At 34.3% G+C, this 23,845-nt stretch overlaps 1 long non-coding RNA gene across 1 annotated transcript; it reads left to right on the top strand.

Moving 5' to 3' along the window:
* Window positions 1-1,581: 1,581 nt before the first annotated feature.
* Window positions 1,582-21,746, top strand: LOC143222264 (uncharacterized). The gene is made up of 2 exons (XR_013012136.1): window positions 1,582-1,711; window positions 21,428-21,746. It is a non-coding gene; the product is annotated as an uncharacterized LOC143222264 (long non-coding RNA).
* The last annotated feature ends 2,099 nt before the right edge of the window (window positions 21,747-23,845 follow it).

Below are 23,845 nucleotides of genomic sequence, written 5' to 3'. Positions count from 1 at the left end.
GCATAAAGCCGGTTTTTATTGTGTTTTCACTGCTCAGCTTCCAGATGTATGCGCGCCGTGCAAGTAAATATTATACTAAGTCAAACCGAAGAACATTGGTAAACGTGTGGAGGCGTCATAGAAACTCGTTCATGAGAGCTAAAAGGAATAATAATAAGAAAAAAGTTTTAGAAAATAATATTCTAAGAATAATATACCGTATATTTCTGGACAATTGATTTCATATGCACCAATATCGCAAATACCATAAAAAATGGTAAATAATTATAAATTATGCTTTTTGCTTCATGGAATGATAACAGATCATGACATGAAAGCATAAATGTTTGCACCAAGTAGTCTAAATCTCACAACATTATGTATTATATATATTATTATTATTATAATATATACTTTTGAACCATGTATTATCTTCATAGTAGAAGATAATATGAAGTTTTCTTGCTATCCAGAAAAATTTAGTAATTAAGTTTTCCTTCATGATGATTTTTACACTTTTTGGTTCTAGATATTCAAATAAGAAACAGATATGTTTCTGTTCAATAACAAATCCCATATCATACAAAGCTCAGAACTGCAGGTTCGAACCGCACAAGTTCTCGTTATCACAGTTAAGATAATAATAGAAAGTGCAATTCAATGAAGCTTTATACGTTTCTCGATGGGCTAAGTATATTATTTTTCGATTTTCAGCTTTAAAAAGTTGATATCCAATATGACATAATACATTTTCCATTTTAAAGTTGACCCTTCACACCAAAAAAATGTCAAAAGTGCAAATTTATATTCGAAATGATAGTTTTGCGGTACATGAGTTTATTTAGAGAATGCTTTTTCTTTTTTTCAAGTAATAAGGTTATCAAAGTGTGAAATAAATATAGAGGAATTGTTTAAAAATGGATTCAATATTTTGTAGGGGGTTGAAGTGTTTACTTCATTATTCAACATTTCTGTTGCAGTTGAGGTAAAAAAATTTGTATCTGGAGGGCTCACGACATTTGAACATAATAGGATGAGGACTAACACAGGATCGTAAACAGTTGTTAACTTCCGCAGTTCTTAAGAACTCAAAATATTCTAATAGGCTACTCTGAAAAAGATACAATAATGGCCGTGGGTCACCACTAACAAATACTTATCTAAATCCCATACAAAATTATTTGAACATTGTATTTCAACACCAAAGCCCAACACGAGACATCAGATTTGGACTTACTTTATTACGAAATGAAATAGTATACTCCACAAATACGTCTACCTAATGATCAGAAGTATGCAGAAGGCAAATTTTTAGCAGCCAAGTACTATTTTTGGTTATTTTGAATTTTCAAGTATTTTTGTAGTATAAGCTATAATTTAAGGTATGTTCTCAACGAAATCGATTTAGTAACCGTATTAAATGAGTAAATTATGCTCCTTCTCTTGTTCATTCGGTTTGTGGAAAATTTAACTATCCAAAATCCTACTATTTAATTGGATTTGGGAAGTTAAAACTTAAGATTTTGACCAAATTGGCGAACATACAATACATGTGAACTAGTATTGCCGGTGCGTCTGCTTGGCATATCGCCAAGTTTACACGTAAGCCCCAACTTAGATGGTACGGTTTTATTGGTCAGAAGAAAAGATAGGCGGGAGTGGAAAATTCCCTCAATGAAACAGACATGAGCAGACGATGAAGTTAGGTAAAACACATTCTCAGCAGGCTAAGGTAATTTTTGTTATGAACTTTTAAAATAGGGTTTAAATTGCAAGTTTGCATTAACAACTAGAAAGATTTAAAGTTCTTTATTTCTTGTGTTATCCAGCGTTAATTATGCTTTTATTTATTTTTAATTTCGAAATGTATTACTACCTGAAGGATATTAAATAAAGACAAACTAAAAAAACATCCATGCCGCGTAAAAAACAAAAAATAGCTGCAGTTTTAGAACTTGCTAATTCTAAATTTTTTGTTTTAAATGTTAATATATAAACTATAAAAGCTTTGCCATAATTTTCCATATTAAGACGAAACAGCAACCTAGATAAGTAATATAAGTAAGTAGTTTAAAAATCAAATCACTTAATACTATACTAATACGAACGAACTATTTTTCATTTTTGGCATTCAACTTTAAAAGTTGAGATATTCCGAAGAGTTGTAAGTTCAACGGACCAATGTTTCGAAGAGTCAGTACTATGAAAATTGAACGTAAGAGGAATTACACATATAGGTCTAATGTCCATTTTGGTTGTTATATAATACATGTATATAATGTTACATCAGGAACATAGCCGATAATATATCTGTAACCATTCCAGAGACCTGTATTATTGTTACCTTTAATTAAAGCTTTCTATACTTTTGAAAAATTGTCAACATTTTCATAATAATAATAATATTATTAGAGAAAGAGGATGGAAAAGAATAAGAAAGATAAATAAAACTCCAGGACTTGTGGCTAAAATATTTTGGTATATCGAACTGTCCCCATGTGAAAGGTTTCTTACTCAGATACACAGAACTAATCTAATATTCAAAACGTTGATAGAAATAATATAATGAAGTAGAACACACAGAAAAGTAATTAAATTAGAATTAACTATTAGATCATTAGCTGAAAAGTCTATTAAGAAACAATAGGTCCAAGGAACTTGATACTGTAAGTGACATTATAATACTAATGTTAGTAAAAAGTAGATCGTTTGTTGAGCATATAGCTAGCTACACAATGGGTCACCTGTGCTTATCATATATATTTCAACCTTTTTATTTTGCGTTATAAACCTTGATACTTACCGCTGAGAGGTATTGGTAGTAAGAAAAGCATAAAATAAAGTGTTTAAAAATATTACTTAAATAAAAAATTGATCACCATTGTTCAATACAATTACCAAAAATGCATTTGACTATTTAGCAAATGTTTGTTGTCACTGTCTTAATTTTAAGAAATTCCTCTATTTATATCAATATTAATTAAAGGTATATATTAGTAACCTACATGCTCACGATTTTATTATATGTTTTTAATGTCCCTCCAGTAGCTTAGCGACAAGCCTGAAGCTTTATATTACTTTGCACTTGCTAACAAACAAATGTTGTTTATAAGAGAGGAACGTAATATATACTCTTTTAAAAGAAACGGAAGTTATAACTATAATTGATATCAAGTGGAGAATATCAAGATGATTAGATACCAAAATATTACAGCTAAATAACAACAAACTACAAATGTATTTTTTTGCTGGTAGGTCTTTGAGTAGCTTGATAATAGGTGATGGAGAGATAAAATAATTTATTTTACTATTGGCAACAATCAGTTAGTTCTATTTCATCACAAGTCACAGCTTTGACAGTAAGGAAATTTGTTTTTGTAAAACGGGTAAGACGTTTTTATCGCTGGTGCAACCATTCTATGTAGATAAGTTTTAACAGTAAAGAAGGTTTTAATATTTATATCAACATTCAACATTGCTGTAATTTTACAAATTATGTTATTCTTTTAGCTTCAAAAATTCTTTAAAAAACATCCAGTACATCTTATATAGAAAACTAGGCTCCTTACTTTTGAAAAGTCAGCTTCTAGTGCTTTGAAAGCATTGTTTTTATAGGTTGAAATACCTTGTTCCCTAATTTCAAGAATCCAGTTTCCGTAGTTTCCTTAATACCAAAAACACTGTTTATTTAGATTCAAAAATTTAGTTACCCTGGCACTAACCATGTTGAACTAGATTTGCCAAGCTGCTTTTACTCATCAATTTTGAAAATATTTTAAACATTTTCTTGTTGGTAGTAGCAACTAAGATGCTCTTATTCTGTGAAACAAACGACATTTTGTCACACTGAAGAAATTCAAATAATATTAAAACCATGATAGTTATATAAACTTCTAGACATGCTGGAAATAAAAGCCATTTTGTACGTTACTTTTTCTTTCTTAGGCCTGGCATGCCCAAGCGCGTTAAGGCGTGCGACTCGTAATCTGAGAGTCGCGGGTTCGCATCCCCGTCTCGCCAAATATGCTTGCCCTCCCAGCTGTGAGGGCGTTATGATGTTATGGTCAATCCCACTATTCGTTGGTAAAAGAGTAGCCCAAGAGTTGGCGGTGGGTGGTGATGACTAGTTGCCTTCCCTCTAGTCTTACACTGATAAATTAGGGACGGCTAGCACAGATAGCCCTCGAGTAGCTTTGTGCGAAGTTCAACATTTTTTCTTTTAATTTTGCGCAAATCCACTATAGGGCTACCTACTTAAATCGTCCATAATTTAGTAGTGATAGAATAAAGAGAAGGCATATAGTTAACACTACCCACCGCCAACACTTTTACCCATGATTAACGACATTATTCGTTACATTGTGAAACCCCTTGGCTGAAAGGGGGCGAGTACGTATAGTAATTTATTGCATATATATATTTTACTTTGAGTATTTTTCAAGTAACAGTTCATTTTAGAAGATACTAGAAGTTCTGAATGGAAAAACGTAGTATTGTAACAAATAATTCGAAACTTCTTAGCTCGGGGATATTAATAGTAAGAATATATTAGTGACTTAATGTGTTACGCATACTTATCATTCAGTCCTCAAGGTAACTTTAAGTTTTACACGTAACGTAATTTAATTAAGTATGAATAGCCTAATAACGACTCATAAATTTGTGTGCTATTTTTAAGAAAGTACGTTGAATCGTAACCTAAACTTCTTTGGTCCCGGAACAAGTCAAGTGACCATAGCATTCAGGGAAGAAGAGTACATTAGTGATTAAAATAACTTATAAAGAGAAGTGAAGAAAAATATACTTATATGTTAACTACAGTGAGATTATAAAACGACGGCATAAAAATGGTTGAGATTTTAACGTAATTTAAGTCAGGTAGCAGAGACGTGATAATGACTGAAATACTGTATTATCACTGAACAACAGTATTACACACATACTGATATTTCAGAGATTTTAATGTCAGTTTGTTCAGGCAGCAGAGACGTGATAGTAAGTCGAAGACCATGTCATTACTTTGTTTCCTAAAGCTACATTAACGTTAGCTGTACTAGCAGTCCTCAGTTTTGAACTGATTTACAGGAGAGAAGACATCAAGTCAACGATACTCACCATTTGTAAATTTGCGCGTAGATTCCAATACAATACAACCAGGATTGGAATTTCAGTTTGAACATAATAAATTTGATGAGCTTGTACTACTTTATGATCTACTTCAAAGCTATAGCGAGGATTAACGTTATCATTAAAGTAAGGTGTACATTGGCGAGTTTTCCGTTTCATTTTCCTAGCATCAGAAGCAAAGGCAAGCGTGGCGATTTAAATGTTGTTTTAATAACCTTAAAAAAATTTAAATGGACAGAAACTAAGTGCGATGTTATATAACCTCTTAGCACTGGGTGCTTTTACTGGATTAATGTGAATTGTTTCTTTGTTTAACACAAATCCACACAATGGGTTATCTGTGTTGTGTTTACTACGAGTATAGAAGTATTATAAGTCCACAGACATTCCGCTGAACCACTAGGGAGGATTAGTGTGATTACACACACACACATATTAAACAATATATACAATACTATGTAACAAATTAACTGGTCACAGGCGATTACACATAATGCTATAAAACAATAATGAACTTAGTACAAACCAAAAACAACATAATTATCAAAATTTAAACTCAAAACTACTCCTCCACAACCATCCCTTGCCTTCGTCCATAAATCATAAAGGGCAAGGCTTAACTGATCTATAAACAGTTTGAGGTTTGCTAAGCGTGGTTTTCAAAATGAAGTAAACATCTATTCAAATCTATCGACTTCATAGTCGCACTTTAGGAGAAATGTACGCTAAGTTGTACTTATCAGTAAATATATTTTTTTCTGTAAGAATCGTTAGCGTGCGTTAGAAAACTGCAATTTAGCGTCATATGGGCTACTGTAACTCTAATTAAGTGAAACTCTGAATTGGTCACGACTTCATAAAATGTTCAGAAGTGTACTTGTAAACAGTGAAAGAAAATTGGGTTTTCTGTTATATTTTAAATATACGGAGATTGAACACGTTATATTAAAACAGTTTTGGAACCACAACTCGTTATAACTTCCAGTCCTAGTCTATCCATCATTCGTGCGTCTTTACAACATCCGTGCAGTGTATTGCTTCCATTACAAATTGCTCCGTCGTAAGACTGTCATCGTCAAATAAAATCCCTACTACGTGAAGCCTTCCCATAATTCATATAATGTACGAAGAAGACGACTTCCCAACATCCTGCCAACAGTCCGATCGCGCAGAAATCGGTAGGCGAATTGTACGACCTGTCTGTGTATGTGATAACATGAATACCCAATTTATTTTCAGCTGTTTGAAGTATGCAATAATTGAACAGATATGTTGAGGAAGCAACATATGTCGCTTTTCCAAACAGAGATCCTTCTTGGTTATGTTGGTATCTTTTTCTGAGGCATGTATACAGCTTTTGATAGTGGTATTTATGTTTGTGGAGTTTCACCTGGAGTACGTCTAATTTCAGGTCTTTTTCTGGTGCCCCAAATTGATCCATATTTCGTGATGACGAGAAAACCCACTTGTAGAGAAAATTATATATTTAAAAACGGCTGGTATGGGTAGAGAAAGTACTAGTAGAGGAGCGAATAACGTTTTGACCTTCTTCGGTCATCGTCAGGTTCACAAAGGAAGAAAGAGTTACTGACCGGTAGCTGACTACATATTTGAAGGCGGTACTTGATTTAGAAATTCTAAATCGTCGATTTGAACACATTTTGATGATGTGAGAGTGTGAGTATTTTGCATTGAAAAGGTCTCTTACATATCATTTCCGAAAGCAATCACTTTTCGGTGGTATCTAGCGCTGCGTTAAAACACTGGTGGATCCTAGGAGAAGTATAAACTTATCCTTGTTTTTAAGAAAATATCATGGAAATCGGTAAACTATTTATTAACATTAAAAATTAAAGAAATAAAGAAGGAAAAATATATATATGTATTTAAAACTAGTTTATTAGTACCATTTTATTATACATTCATATTTTATTATTTATTATTGTAATCGCAAAGTGTAGTGGTTGACGGTGGTGAGTCATGGGTAACTGCCCTTTTGTTCACTGGATAAAACGGTCTTGGAGACATCACACTACCCATGAATGCTAAAATGTCAAAAACTATTTCTGATACATTCCACTTCACCGCGACTTTAGTTCGGCTATGGTTGTTAAGTGACTTTCTGATCTGTATATTCAGCATCATTTTTATATGGTGCACTTAACCCTTAACAGATTGAACATCAATTATCTTTGCAATAAAAAATAACGGATTAAGTCAGTGTATCATTTCTTTTTAATTCCATACAATGTTTATTGTGAACAATTTTCTCCATTTCCCTGTGTTTAGTTATTATATTTTTACTACAAATTTTTATCGACTAGTGGTTATAACTAACAGTTTTTATTATTGATTGCGAGGTATTGTTAAAGTACATAAAACCCAACTATGATGGAAACCCAGTCCATTATTTTACTCCATAGCATCATTAAGGCCGTGGGATTGATCTTTCTGCGTGATTTTCAAGTATTTTTAAAGCCTAGAACGATTTTTTGATACTCTTGAGACTGGTGTATACGTTATAGCCGGAGTTTATTTCAGTTAATCATTTGGGTATAATTTTATAAAAGCTCATCGATATCTGTTACTAGAAATCGAAAGGTTGGGTCCTACATTTATCTTAAAACGAAATACACTATACTTCAACTATTGAGAGGTTTTGAAGGCTTTCTTAGTGACACAAGGTCTCAGGAACTAGGCTTGCAGCAGCGCTCCCTGATTTGAAGAAAAAAAAACTGCATATTTGTTGGTGGTGTTAGAATATAGACCTGGTAGTTAGAGTACTAGACTCGAAACCATCGAATCCGATCACCGAACATGCCCGCTCTTTCAGATATGGAGGCATTATAAACTTATGGTCAGTCCTACTACTCATTTAGTAGAAAATTAACACAAGAGTTGGCAGTAAATGAAAAAGATTGACTGCCTTCGCTCTAGTCTAGTACTTTAAAATTATGAATGGCTAGCGTAGATAGCCCTGGAGTAGCTTTACCTGAAACTCAACAAGCAAACAATTACCAAAATAGTGTACTTTTCAGTTTGTGTATAATATTGAGACAATGACTCTGGTTAAAGCACTTTTGTTGGCTTTGTTTTATTATTCAACCAATGGAACAGTTGTTTGTTTATCGATATATACGACTAGAAACCGGGTTTCGATACCCGTAGTGTGCAGAATACAGATAATTTTTTCTGTAATTATCTCTCCAGTGGAAACGCCCGGCATGGCCAAGCGTGTTAAGGCGTGCGACTCGTAATCTGAGGGTCGCGGGTTCGCATCACCGTCGCGCCAAACATGCTCGCCCTTTCAGCTGTGGGGGCGTTATAAGTTTACAGTCAATCCCACTACTCGTTGGTAAAAGAGTAGCCCAAGAGTTGGCAGTGATGACTAGCTGCCTTCCCTCTAGTTTTACACTGCTAAATTAGGGACGGCTAGCACAGATAGCCCTCGAGTAGCTTTGTGCGAAATTCAAAAACAAAAAAACAAACCCTCCAGTGGCACAGCAATATATTTTGAAACTTACAACGCTATAAACTGGTTTTATTACCCGTGGTAGTAATAGTACACACAGCCCATTGTGTAACTTTATGCTTGATCACAAACAAACAAATGTTAATAGTTCAACGTCTTTCCATCGTGTTATTTCTTCCCTTTAATTTAGTTGACACGAGTCTTTCATTTCCGCCATGTTGAGCATCAGTTAGTGCAACGCACCGATTCAAATAAACGGAACTGTCTCACGTAATACACACAATAAAGACATCAATTTGTACATCGAAAAAATAATTGTTTGGTCACCCTGTTATTTTGAAGCTATTATGTCGTTTTCTTTTGGATATAAATTGTCTATCTCTCAATATTAATTATTGAAAATGAACATATTTCAAACTAGTTGGATGCGTTTCTTTTTCTGTGAAATACATATATATATACATACACATACATGCTTGTATATCAGCTAATCATAAAACATTTTCCAGTTTATCAAATGCTCCTGTACAGAATTATCCGCACGTTCGCGAACAGATAACATTTATTTAAAATATTTGCATTTTGGCGTTATTGCAACGTAAATACAGTTTGTTTGTTTTAGAGCAACGTCATATTCAGTTAATTGTTGTATTTATGGCGGGTAATCAGTCCATAGATTTTAATGTTGTAGTTTGGTTTGTTTGTTTTTGAATTTCGCGCAAAGCTACTCGAAGGCTATCAGCGCTAGCCGTCTCTAATTTAGCAGTGTAAGACTAGAGGGAAGGCAGCTAGTCATCACCACCCACCGCCAACTCTTGGGCTACTCTTTTACCAACGAATAGTGGGATTGACCGTCACATTATAACGCTCCCACGGCTGAAAGAATGAGCATGTTTGGTGAGACGGGATTCGAACCCGCGACCCTTACATTACGAGTCGCACGCCTTAACACACCTGGCCAACAAATCTTAGTTGCAGTGCTATTTATTGTTAAACATAAAAATACACAAAGGTCTGTCTATCAACCACGGGTATTGAAACCCTGTTTCCAGAAGTATAACTTCGCAGACATATCGTTGTATCACTTGGGGCCTAGTTGCATGGTACTACTTATATGTATTTACGAAAGCATATATATTTCTTTATTTAGTTTTGGTGTTTTAATCAACTATAATCTAATAGTCTAAGTAATCCAGTATTTTACTCGAATTGTAAGTTTTTGTGATAAAAGTAACAAATTCAGCATAAATATTATACTTTGCATATCGATCAATCCCAGATATGAAGATATGCGAAATTCAGTCAGCTGCCCGTTCGTAAATGGTTTCAATATCATTTCGAAGAAGTGCAAATGCTACATGTTTGTTTTTTAGAGTTAAGCCACACTGGATTACCTGCTGTGTTCAACGCGGGAAATCTAAAGCCAAAAATTAGCGTGTAAGTTCGTAGATGTAATCGATGTTCCACTTGGGGATTTAAGTATTGTGTGACTTATTTAAGTACTTATATGCTTCGTTTGGTTTAAATGTATGAATCATCCTGAATATGTTTTCAAGTTTGTTCACTGACATGTAAATTTTTGAAAAATTGCGAGTACATACATGCACATGATATTTGCATTTGCTGTATTTGCTTTTGCTACAATAGTTCTACGTTGATATGTGACTAAAACTACACATTTGTAAGATATATCAATATTTTAGTATTTTTCATCTAATAAAAGGCTAAATCAATGATAAAGGTTCAGGAAATACGTCACAAAATGCAGTGTTCATAGAAAACTCCCGGACAGCATTACTTTTTAAATTTATAGACAATTCAATTTTTTTTACAATTTAAGTTAATAAAATGACAAAACAACTAAGTTTTGCCGACACCTCAGATCCAAATTCAAAGTCCATGCCTACATTACTCATAGACTGAACTAAATGTTGCGTTTGTTATGGACTTCCTTCGTATGAATGGCGAAAAGAAAAATGTATTTTCCTCTGTGGCTATTGGGGTTAAGGCAGTTGACCACCATCTGCAGGTTGTGAGTTGGAATCCCGTCGCCGAACATGCTCAGCTTTTCAGCCATGGGGCATTACAATGTGATCGAAAGAGAGTATCCCAAGGTTTGGCGGTGAGTAATGTTGACTAGTTTGTTTCTCCTCTAGTTACAGGAGACAGGGACAGCTAACGTAGGCAGTCCTCGGATAGCTTTACGCGAGATCCATCTAAACAAACAAATATTTTCCTTTCTGTTTAAACATGCAATTAAAATGTCCACTCTTAGCAAAGAGATGAGAACGGCAGATGATAGAGTAAGAATGTACTACTTTCGAAATGTTTCCGGATTTAGCACCTTGCTCCTAGAATGGTTGTTCAATCTTCAGATGCGGTCTCGTACAGTCGGCACAGATGTTGTTATTTGGCAGTCTCAATTGTTAATCAAATAAATCTTGATGAGCTTTGAATAGAATCTGGCACAGGGCAGAACAGGAAATTTATGTTATTTCACGCAATTGAAAACATATTTGGTCAATTACTCTCGAGAGCACTGACCCCCTTTTCCACGATTTTTCTAGACACGAACCTGTTTCTTCTTTTTTTAAATCTGGGTAAAACAAAAACTTGGGAGACACGATGTTGTTTTTTTTGCCATCAATGACTTGCAAATTTGAAGAAGAGTTGTGAGTCGCTGAAAATGTGTCAGATGAGTGTATTCGTAATTTAGAGACGTTTGTTGTTATTATGTATGGTAGGATAAGCGAATGCGCAGACGTGAACAAAGTTATGAAGGAACTTTTTACCAAACTAAAAAGGACAGTTGATGGAAAGATTACAGTTTTCAAATGATGCATTGGTTCAACACATGTGTTATGTTTCATACCAATGTGAACGTGTATAAAGGTAAGCGTTGCGTCATAAGCCCACACTTGCAACACTAAAAAAAACTGGTGTTGGAAAAAGATGAGTCATACCAGCTGATGTGGTTGAGACTATCGGAAGCTTCACAGACTGCACCCGAATTAATCAAACGTGAATGAAAAAAAAATTTGAGGGAGGAGATGTAAACATTTAAGGTCAATGCTTCTATGTATCTTATTATGTTGGTGTGACGGACACTTCACACAATAATAGATTTTTGGGTTTTAAGGTTTGAAATATAACAGTTTTATACAACAAATCGCTTTAAATTTTGTCAAGATTATCAAATTGCGTCTTGATACAACATTTTCATACTGAACAAGTCAGATACGGGGAATATTTTCATTGTATTTATATGATATTTAAATGTTCTCATTGGTGCAGGCATAGGTGGATTATCTTGACAGGGCTACTTGGTTTGTTTGTTCGTAGTTAAACATAAAGCTACACAATGGGTTACTGTGTTTTGCCCACCACGGGTATCGAAACCCAGAATTTAACGTTGTTAACTGGAGGCAAAACTAATTAAAAGGATTAAAGGTGTAAACTATTAGCGCAAAACTTATACTTTTTGCCAGTGTCAATTAAAGGCTTTCAATTATACTTCTTAATAGTACAAATATGTATCAGGTAGATTGTGTTGTTGTCGGACGTAGGATATTTGTACAGTAGGTGTCTGTGACTTGCTGACGGTAAATATGAAAAAATAAATGAACAGCGCTCACTTCATTTGTTTGCAAAATAATATATACATATTCAGAACCAGTTAAACGTAAGCACAACAAATTATTTACACCATAGAAATTATAGGGATATCATAAACACTATGTGATTCTATTCTTCTTGTCAAAAGCCCACTTAGACCTATTCAATTACTTTAGTTGACAAGCCAATCTACCTTTCTTATTTATATCGCACTAGTATTCTGTGTATAATTAATTCAGTTACAACGTAGTCCAGTCGTATACTTCTCTTACAGTAATCGTTTGGTCTTCTTTCTTTAAAATATCTTCTGTTCCTTTTGTCAAAGTGCACTCAGGCTGTGATTAAATTACTTTAGAACCACAATTTCATGATATAAATTATTATTCTTATTTTCTTTTATACAGTTAGTCTTACTATAACACATTAAACGTTAGGCCTATCACTTCTACCGGACTTGACTTCACGTTAAAATGTTTCGTTCGTTCGCTATCACTTCGTTCTTTCCTCTTTTGTGTTTGTATATTTGCAGTTTCCCGTTGATCACATATTATTTATATGTTTATTACTAAATCGTCTGGTTGCTATATTCTCAACATCAATGAGTTAGAAACATGAGTTCCAATAATTGTCTGCTTTTAACTCTCTTATAATAATAACAATAATCAAAACATACCATAAATCATAAAATATGTATTCACAAAATAAAGTAATTAAAAATATTTACACCAAACGTATCTTTTGTCTTTTATATCATGACAGCCAGTGTAACGCCTTTCCCCAATATATGGAAAATATATACAGGGTGGCCCGTAAGTCCCTACCTATCCATATGTAATAATAAACAACGTTATAATACTAATGATGAGTTGAAGGCAGCTGTTACCGCAGCATTTGGAACAATAACCCCTGCTATGTTGAGGAAAATGTCTCACAGAACATGGCGTCGCATAATATTATGCAGCGAGAATGAGGGATAGCACACAGATACACTGAATACATAAGATATATGGATGGGTAGGGACTTACGGGCCACCCTGTATATATATTTAAGTGGTTAAATTTCGATACTGTAAAAATGTTTATTATTTTTACACACGATATGAGAATATTTGCGTCATTAGCGGATGTGCAAGTTATCTAATTAGTGCTGTAGTAATTTCTAAACTTAATAAGCGCATCAGATACCACAATACTGTCAGATTCTATACTTTTATTTTGTGGAAAACAAGGTATGTGTAAAATATTGAATCAATTCGCGCATGAATAAATGCTTTAAAGTAGAATATTTTCACATATGGAACTAACTAGTATACCACATATTACTTTGGTGCTAGGTTTAGTACTTTTTATCATAAAACTCGCAATTTTTCTACAGTGCTGTTCCACTCACTACTCTTGGAAAAATAAACAACTGTTTGTGAAGACATCTTTGAACCACATACAAGCGGAGGGCCCATGCTTCTTGTACAAAACCTTGGTTACATTAAGTGGTTAGCGTGTTGAACTTTGGATTTAACGTTTTAGGGTTCGTAGTGAGATGCCGATGAGCACGCTTCGTACTTTAACCTGCGAGCGCATTATAAAAGTGACAGTCAATTCCGTTACTTGGCAGAAAATTCCAATTCTAAATCCCGTTATCCAGTTCACAGAATTGAACACATCCACTGTGACAGAGGGCGCTGCTGATTAGATGTCTTTTCTCTGATCCTTAGTTCAAAAATAAAGATAACCTTTCCTGAATCCAAAAACCCTATGACCTGACCATTTAGCCCACATGCATGTAAGGTGTCTCTTAGGTTTAAAAATCCAACTGCTAAGCTAAACGCTCTTTAGCCCTAAGGATTTAACACTATTGGTATAATAAAATCTTTAATACAATTTACTATGTATTGTAGCCTTCTGAAAGTATCTTAATACTATTAAACATAGATAAATAAATATATAATTATATTTCTTAACTTTTATGGAACCACTTTTCTTAATCAGATAACAAACATTAGAGCCGTGGCCTTTAGTGTGCTCAGCTATATTTTTGATAGTAAACGATCATTTTGTGTGTTTTTATGTTTCTTTTTGTATATTGTTTTAATATAACATTCAATTAAAGGTATTATCTTAGTTATTATGCTGAAAGTGTTATTTTCAGATAAAGTACATAAGTCAGAAATTCCACTTCTTGTTGGAACATTTAAATTTCTTTACGGTCTCTCAAGTGGCACAGCGGTATGTCTGCGGACTTACACCAGGTTTCGATATCCATAGTGGGCAGAGCACAAATAGCCCATTTTGTAGCTTTAAGATTAATTACAAACCAAAAAAGTCATTTCATATCATCATTCGCCACTGATGATCTGAAACACACGTGTATGGGTCTTGAAAGATTACAACTTATCATGAAAAACACATTCTAAATTTTCTCATAAGTATTTCTTTTTAATCCGACAGAAATAAAAAGAAGAACAACTGATTATAAGTTGTGCAACAGTCTGAATGACATCATTAGAATGTGTAATGTGTCGTTAGAAACTCTTTGCAGAATTTTAAAAAAATTCATTCAGGGTAAAATAATATTTACATATACTTCTTTCAGCATTGGTAATTCATGTGAAATTTCAGTATTTAATAGATTTTTCCTTTGTAACATCATCGAATACAATGTTTACCTTAACTGAGATATTTTCTATTCGGCTATAAAGATAATGACGACTTTGACGTAACTGGAGAAGTTTGGAACTCATTTCAACGATTAAGGACGTCTGTTGCAAGTGTGCCTTGATAATATATCAGTTTCGTCTTATGGTTAGTCACGTGAATATTTTTGAAACACTTTAAATTATTGCCACTAACAATACTCTAAAATTTTCACTCCTACGCTGAGTTTTCCTTTTTTAACATCGTAATTTAACCATATGAATGAAAGTATATAAATGGTATTGATGAAACTTTAAAGGTGAATTTTACAGAAAAAAGAAAACTTTGTAGTCAAAAGAACTACTCATACTGATTAATTTTGCATGTTTACATTTTTTATAAAAAATATGTGCTAATAAATGAAACATAGAACTTGGTGCAGAAAGAGCCCTTTCCGAGCGGCAGTCCGAAAGTTTTGGTTTTTACGTTTGCCGATAGGAAAAGTACTGTGACGTAATAGTTGCCAAACAAACCACCAACGCCAGCGCGTTGAATTTAAATAAACATGGCCAGTGCATACGAAGAAACAGTGGCGGAGACTGATTTGACTTTGTGTTCTGAACAGTGTCGAGTAGCGCCATATCAATTCAAACCTACTCTGAACGAACCTAGAACAGTTACTTTTGACACAGATCTGACAAATTCTAGTGATGAGGACAGTTCCACGAGCGAGAGTAGCGGAACTGTGAGTGATACTGATAGCGCCCAGGTCGGTTCCGAGTAGGTCATACCTCCAGTGTAAGAATGGTAAGCCTAAGTCATGCCAACAAATATGGTCTGTATTATTTCACGTGCAATTTTAAGCATCTCGAAACCTGTCTAGTGTTTATAAATTATTGGTATAACAGACTGGGTTTTATTTGTTTATATTTTGCCGACTATGGTAATTAATACTCGGCCCTTCCACAATCATTGTACCGAGTATTTATGAGTCGTAACAAAATGAATTTCAATTATACGTCATAATTCTGTCTATAAAATCAAACTAGATAAGTTAATTTAATATTTACCATAAATGTATAATTTATATGACATATTCCGTGTGTTTGTGCAAGGTGTAGGTGTGGTTTATGCGAGCAGATGCCAACCAGGAGAGAGTGCGTTTGTTGTCGTTTGTTCTTTTCGTGATGGCAAGGGATGGCTTCAGAGGGATGGAATTTGTACGCTGCAGGCTGAGATCATTCCTCAGCTCTACACGAGGAAAGATGGTGGGGACGATCCTGTCTACTGCCGATGGTTTTTTTCAGTCTCAACCTGCCTGGCTTGAAACTCACGGAATCCAAAAGAGTGGGATCCGACACAAAACATGAGTGTTCAAAGTGATCCTGACAAAGCTTTGCATGGTGCGAAGGAGTCCAGTTCTTCCTATTGACCATCCGCACCCACTGTCGCCACCTTGCCGGTTCCTTCTCCTTGCACGGAAACGAAAAGAAGCTTTTGTCCTATGCCGAACTGTTTTTACAACCATAAGCAACGCAGTAAACCATGTTATCATAAAACAAACATAAAGTAGCAATATCAAAACAAAAAAATCTCACAAAGTATGTAATCCGAAAAAATCGCCGATAGATTTACATAAAACACCAGCACTGAGAGGAACAAAATGGTCGGCGCGCAACGAAGCGCGTTTGGCAAGTATTACGTCATAGTTGTAAAACGTCACGGAAAAAGCCGAACGACCAAGAGGAACTTGAGTTCGTGAACCCGTATATTTTGTTTCATTTTTTACCCAAAAACTAAAGTGTTTAAAAATATGGCAACCACACAGGAATTATAAATTAAAATTAATAAATTTGTTAAAAATTCACCTTTAACTGTGATTCGTGTTTATGTACTCAACATGTTTTACATACAAATGAAATAAATTAGAAAACTACTTAGTCGATCCCCAGAAGCTCAATAGTAAGCTTGAGGGCTTATAACGTTAAAAATTTTGGTTTGAACCGTTTGCAGGCTTATTGCAGTTAACCTGCGATAGCCGTGCTTAATTTAGCAATGTAAGAATAGAGGAAAGGCAGCTTGTCATCACCACCCACCGCCAACTCTTGGGCTACTCTTTTGCCAACGAATAATGATATTGACCATAACGTTATAAAGTCCCCATGGCTGAAACTGCGAGCATGTTTGGTGTGACGGGAATACGAATCCGTCGTCCCCAGATTACCAGTCGAGCGCCCTAACCACCTGGCCATGCCGGACTGCCTGGAAATACTGAGATTAGTTTAAGAAAATTATTGCAAATGAGGACTAGTTAAAAATAAAATTTGTGAATAAGACGTAAAAATAATTGAGTAATTGGGAATTAGAATAAATGAATACCTAAAAGGTCGGAGAACTAAGAAAACAAAACACAATAATTTTATGTCGAAAATTAGCTTTGAAAGTTGAAACGTAGTCTGAATAAAAAATTCATAAAAAAGGATATATTTACATAACAATTTGCATATGGAGTAATCTCTGACCATCGCTGTGACTTGTGATCATGTTGAAAAATGTCTTGACATTCTTGTTGCAATTCATCTCATTCATCTTGATTTGCAAGTGCAGCTGGGACTCTAAATTAATTTCTTCTGGGAGGATTAAGTTATAATAGTTAGTAATGCCAAATTTTACTATTAAAATGCATGAAGCAGAAAATTTTAGCATTTTTGTAAAAAAAGAAGACATATCTCTTTGTGTTTTCTTATAGCAAAGCCACATCGGGCTATCTACTGAATCCACCGAGGGGAATCGAATCCCTGATTTTAACGTTGTAAATACGTAGACTTATCGCTGTACCAGAGGGGCACAGACGTATTTGTAGTATTGATCTATACCGGCAAAGCAGTGGGTCGAAATCAAGTACAATGGAAATTCATGATATACCACTGAAAGACATCTCTTCTGAACTTCTTTGATGTTGGATTGTTTAAATAAGACTTCAGAGGTCTACGTACACTTGATGGACTTTGAAAAGTTTGTTGAAAGGAGAGCGAACAGCATTGACTTTAGTGTTGTGCGCAAAAAGTCTCCTCCAATGAAAATTGCTTTGCAGATGTAATAGTCAATAACCAGAACCATCACATTAAAGAACATCGATGGTAGAAGAAGGGCTTGTAAAGTCCAGGTACTTATCATAGTACCATTACTCTAGACTGTAAACATCTTTCTGTAAACATTTTAGAAATGTTGGGTAAACACTGATTAAATGTAAAGATTTTTTGAAAGATTTCTGTTGTTTCTCTATTGTTAAGCACAAAGCTACACAATGGGCATTCTGTGCTATGCCCATCACGGGTATCGAAATCAAGTTTTTTAGAGTTGTAAGTCTTAAGATTTACCACTAAGCTATTGGTCGAGGCATTTTGAAAGAAACATGTTAAACTGAAAAAAATAAAGTAAATAAATTTTGTGTGTGTGTGTGTGTTTTTCTTATAGCAAAGCCACAAAGGGCTATCTGCTCAGCCCACCGAAGGGAATCGAACCCCTGATTTTAGCGTTGTGAATCCGGAGACTTACCGCTGTACTAGCGTGGGGCTAATAAATTTTGTAAAAGATTATTAATTTAAAGATATGTCTCGACACGATGCAGACACGAAACGTTTGAAAATAGAAGGGTAGACCTCAAGCGTAGAAGAATAAATAAGAAGTGGCAGTCCTTCTATGATAGTTCCTTCTTTTGTTGAAATAAATAAACTGTTAAAATATATTTGGTAGCAAAAAATGCCTTTATTTTATGTCAGTACTGGATATTCTTTTATGCACTTTACGAAAACGTAGTAAAGGTAGTCACAAGATCGAGATATGTCTGCAAATTTTCGAGAACATCCTAAAGACCATGTGAAGCATAATCATATATTTTAATAATTATTCTATTGTGTACGTATGTGTAAATTATATTACTCCTAAATTATGTGTTTATATACGTATGGTTAAATTATATTAGTCCTAAGTTATGTGTTTTCCTGAAGGATATCTGATAATTATTGCATTGTGTCCTGCAGATTATTTAATTTCTCGGTGTTTAATTCAAATCTTCTTAATATTGTGTTGTAGCAAAATGTTAGCAAATTAATCAGATATCAAGAAAAGTCTGGAGTTTTAATTGGTATCTGATTACACAGAGAGCAGACCAAGAACTGCTTGAGTGAAACCTAAGTCAGGAAAAATATACCTTAACGCTATGACGAAACCTTAGATCATTAGATCCACTTCCCATATTCAAAAGGCACAATCAACAATCAGTTTCCTAGCTATCTCTCTAATATATACCAAGCCACCATCTACAAACACTCACACATTTATTTATCTAATATATACCAAGTCACCATCTACAACCATTTACATATGTGTCTATCTAATATACACCATGATCCTATATTGAACCACTTACACATTTATTTATCTAATATATAATAAAGCACCATCTGCAAACACTTTGGTAGCAATCTACTTATCGTATAATAAGGCACCATCTGCAACCACTTACACATCTATCTATGTAAAATATATGAAGACACTATCTATAATCACTTACTTAGTTATCCACTTCACATATAACAAGGCACCATCTACAAACACTTAACTAGCTATAAAATTACATTGATTGTTTGTTTGTTTCTTTGTTTGTTAATTAAGTACAAAGCTGCAGAATGAGCCATCTGTGCTCTGCTCAACACGGATATCGAAACCTTATTTCCAGCGTTGTAAGTCCGCAGACAATCTGCTGTGCCAGAGGGGAGCTAATCCATTGATTTCAAGTGGGATGCATAATGATCGTAAACACACGTCTCGTCAGTCCAACCAGAACGATTCATGTAATGGTGTGAGAATATATTACAAATAGTCCAGGATATATCTAATGTTTTTGTTTTTATAACAATTAACGAAAAGAAACTGATATGTAAAGGTTTAATGAACTTAGGTTCTTTGTCGTATTAAGAAAAACGTTTTCGTACTTTACAATACTTCCAGTTGACTATAAATTAAGTTCGCGATTCAGCCACCTCTGAACTCTTGTGAGAAACAAGAGTTGGTTAAAGCTATTATTTAGTTCTCTCCCATGATTTAAATGTACTATAACTTAAGGATTTATTTGCTATTACTCTTCAGAAATTAACAATTTTTGTCTCTTACTCAGAGTATTAAGCAGGTTCAGTCCTTATAGTATGAGCTAATTTGACATTTATAGTTTGAGCTGGTTTGGTGCTTAAAGTTTGAGCTGGTTTGGAACTTAAAGTTTAAAATGGTTTGGTGTTTAGAGTTTGAACTGGTTTGGAAATTACAGTTTGAATTGGTGTAATTCTTAGAGATTGAACTGATTTGGAACTTAAAGTTTGAACTAAAGTTCTACATTATTAGTAAAAATATCATAACCTTTTTACTTGTATTTTTGCTTTTTATTAAATCGTAATCCACTAAAAATAATCTGAATTTGTTTATGGTTTTGTTACACATGGAGCTATTTGTGATATGACTACCCAGAATACAGAAACCCGAATTTTAGCATTATGTGTTCACAGATTTATCGCCGAGCCACTGGTGGAGCAGGACTGTTTTGTAAATTACTTCAAGTCCTCCTAATCGCATTGAACCAAACTATGAGTTATAGTTCGGTTATCATGAGACCATGAAATACTAATACACTAAACTAAACAGCTCACGCTTTATTCGTATATGAAGACATAATACAATAAGAAAGTGCCATATTTTTATCTGTCAGCTAAATATACATCATCAGGTCAGTTATAAAATACTAAATATATCCTGAGTTTGTATTTGCTAACTACACGGCATGATGTTGCAACATACGAAAACATTTATTTCATCATAAATTCGTAATTTTGTAGTACACGAAAGATATTATGTTTTTTTGTCTATTAACTGCTCACTATATACACGAAAAAGTAGCGTGTGTTTAATATGTCAATTTTTCCTCATGAATTTGTAACATATGAACACATAGTGTGTTTTTCTTTCAACTGTTCATCATTAATATGTGATATATGAACACATGGTGCGCATGGTGCGTTTTTATGTGCAAATTCATCATCATGCACTTATAATATACGAGTGTGTGTATGTGTATGTTTTTCCTTATAGCAAAGCCAGATCAGACTATCTGCTGAGTCCACCGAGGGGAATCGAATCCCTGAATTTAGCGTTGTCATAATACACAAAAACTTGGAGTGTTTGATGTATGAATTACTCAGCATCAACTTATAACTGGTCAAAGCACTAATTTTACACATATGTGTGTATATATCGTTTTTAACATATTGACTCTTAATCACTAGTTCTTAAAGTACAATCATTTTTATTTTTATAAATAAAATTTTACCCCAGAGGAAATTAACAGAGATATGCGATTTTTATGTGCACTTTGACTTTCGTATTAATTTTCGTAACGCTAGCCTGATAACCTTTACAAGTGGTGTGACTCACAACTCATTCGAAAAAAAATTGTGTTATGGCCCTAATTAACACGTAAAATATTATACTTTAGAATTATGTAACACCAAATACTACACTAAGTAACTCACTAAACGTCTTTGTTGCTCACAGGTTAGCGAGAAATAAGGTCAGAAGAGAAAACGATCCGTGGGGAAGACGCAGAACGTCTCCGAAACGTGAGGTAACTGGAAAAGGAAACATATTACCAAAGGAACTGTGTGAACAGAACACTGAGAGAGTCACATTACAATCAGACTGTGGTATCCGAAATATTCAAGACGCATGAAAGTGAAATAACAGATAAAGGAACACCATTTTTTCTTCTATAAAGCTCTGCTACTACAAACAGACTTAAATCTATGAAAAGTGACAGATCATGTATTATCTTCTGTATTGAGATAAAATGTACATATATATTTTTAAATCTAAATACTTTTGTAACCCAAATTCATCTCTACTTGAAACGTAATGCGACTACATTATCCCCAATACAACTTTTCAAGAAAGGCCAATTCAACATCTGACATTGATCCGATTGGACAAACACGCTTCGCTTCCTCTGTATTGGTATTTGGGTAGTGATGTTAAATACCCGGGAGGGTCAGGCGCATTAGACCTCTTCCTCCATTTCGAACATTGATGGTGTCTTTCGTTAAGTGTTTGTTAATTGGTATAACTTTGGGCCAGAGTATGACACCGTACTCAGGCACGTTTCAGAGCAGTGTCCATGCATAGTCTCGACAATATTTCTTTCCTTTTTATGTATATATATACATTATTTAATTATTTATTTTGCTTCTTCCATAGATAAAATACTACTACTACTACTAGTAATAATAATAAAATAAAAGTAAATAGAATAAAATAAGAAAAATAGGGTACAATAATACAAAACTAGGTTTAAGTGTCTCGTGCATGGTGGCCAGCTTGTTTAATATTTCTTAAATATATGTTAAAAGGTGAGAGGTATTTAGGGCTACTTTCATCATGTACGTAGTATCTGTCGAGATCACACATTAACTCATTTTTATGCCAATTCTTATTTAAATACTTTAGAAAATTATGCAAGAATCTTTCAGATATTGTCTCTATGTTTGCATACTTGTGCATGAATGTGGATGAAGTGCTACATGGTACTTTATAGGCCGAAGTTAAAACTGAGTTTTGTATTCTTTGTAGTTTCTGTAATTGTTTGGGTGCTGTGTTTATCCAGGCAGGAGATGCGTATTGTATTATGGGTCTGATGTATGTTTTGTAGATTTTAATTATGTTGTCTGGTGATGTTCCTTGGTTTTACCTGAAGGACTTCTTGCATAATTTGCTCTTTTCTAGATTCGTATCAGTATGCTGTAACTACGTTAATTTTGTATCATAATTTAAACCAAGAAATTTAGCAGAAGTAGCAGTCAGTGAAAGTGATCCATTCATGTATAACTTAGGTGGATCTTTTTTCAGTTTATTCAGTCTGCTGTATAATATTACTTGGGTTTTCGGAATATTTATTTTTATTTTATATTTCTGGCAGTATTCTTCGATATTATTCAGGACTGGTTGGAGGTTTGTTGCTGCAATTGAAGGAGTGGGGGAACTTGTCCAGACTGCTACATCGTCAGCAAATTGTGATGCAGGACAAACACGCTCGGTTAGTGTTTGTTTGTTTTTAATTTCGCGCAAAGCTGTACGTAGGCTATATGCGCTAGCCGTCCCTAATTTAGCAGTGTAAGACTAGAGGAAAGGCAGTCTTCACCACACACCGATAGCTCTTTTACCAACTAACAGTTGGACTTATCGTAACATTATAATGTCCCCACAGTCTAAGGCGAGCATATCTGGTGTGACGAGAATTTGAACCTGTGGCCCTCAGATTGCAAGTCAAGCGCCCTAATCACCAGGCTATGCCAGGCGTAGTGTTTGTTAGACAGCTACATTGTTTATAGTGACACGAAGAGATACAGGCTTTGTGATATTAGAAATACATCTTATCTCCCAGAGTTTTCTGAATAAAAAAAAAACTATTTACACACGCTAATGAAGTGGCATTTCGCCGTAGAAACAAGCTGCTATGGAGATTTTACAGCGCAATGTCATCAACATTAATTTCAGCTTCAGAATTATATGACTGCTCTTTCTGAATGAGAATTATTTATATAGCTAGCTTGTTACATGATACACATTCAAAAAACACAGCGTTAAGAAAAAATAGAGGGAGATGTCGTCACAGCTCTTCGTGGAAGCATAAATAATGCCGAGGGATAAGTTTTATAGCAATAAAGGGCTTCGAAAATATACACCAAAAGTCAAGTTGGAACAATCTAGCATCTGCAAATTAAAGACTGTGGTTACGAAAAAGAACCTTCCGACCTATAAAGCTATTGCAATATGTTAAGGAACTTTTACTAACACATTTAACAAGATAATAAAATATCACTTGAAAATGAGGTGAGCTCACAAGAGAAAAATGGAAGAAGAAACTGAAATTACAGTTATCCTATTTGACCACATAGTTGTCAAGTCCTCTTCGTACAATTA

Source organism: Tachypleus tridentatus, chromosome 8 (assembly GCF_004210375.1).
Source record: "Tachypleus tridentatus isolate NWPU-2018 chromosome 8, ASM421037v1, whole genome shotgun sequence".
Taxonomy (NCBI): Eukaryota; Metazoa; Arthropoda; class Merostomata; order Xiphosura; family Limulidae; genus Tachypleus; species Tachypleus tridentatus.
This window is presented reverse-complemented; position numbering and strand designations above follow the sequence as displayed.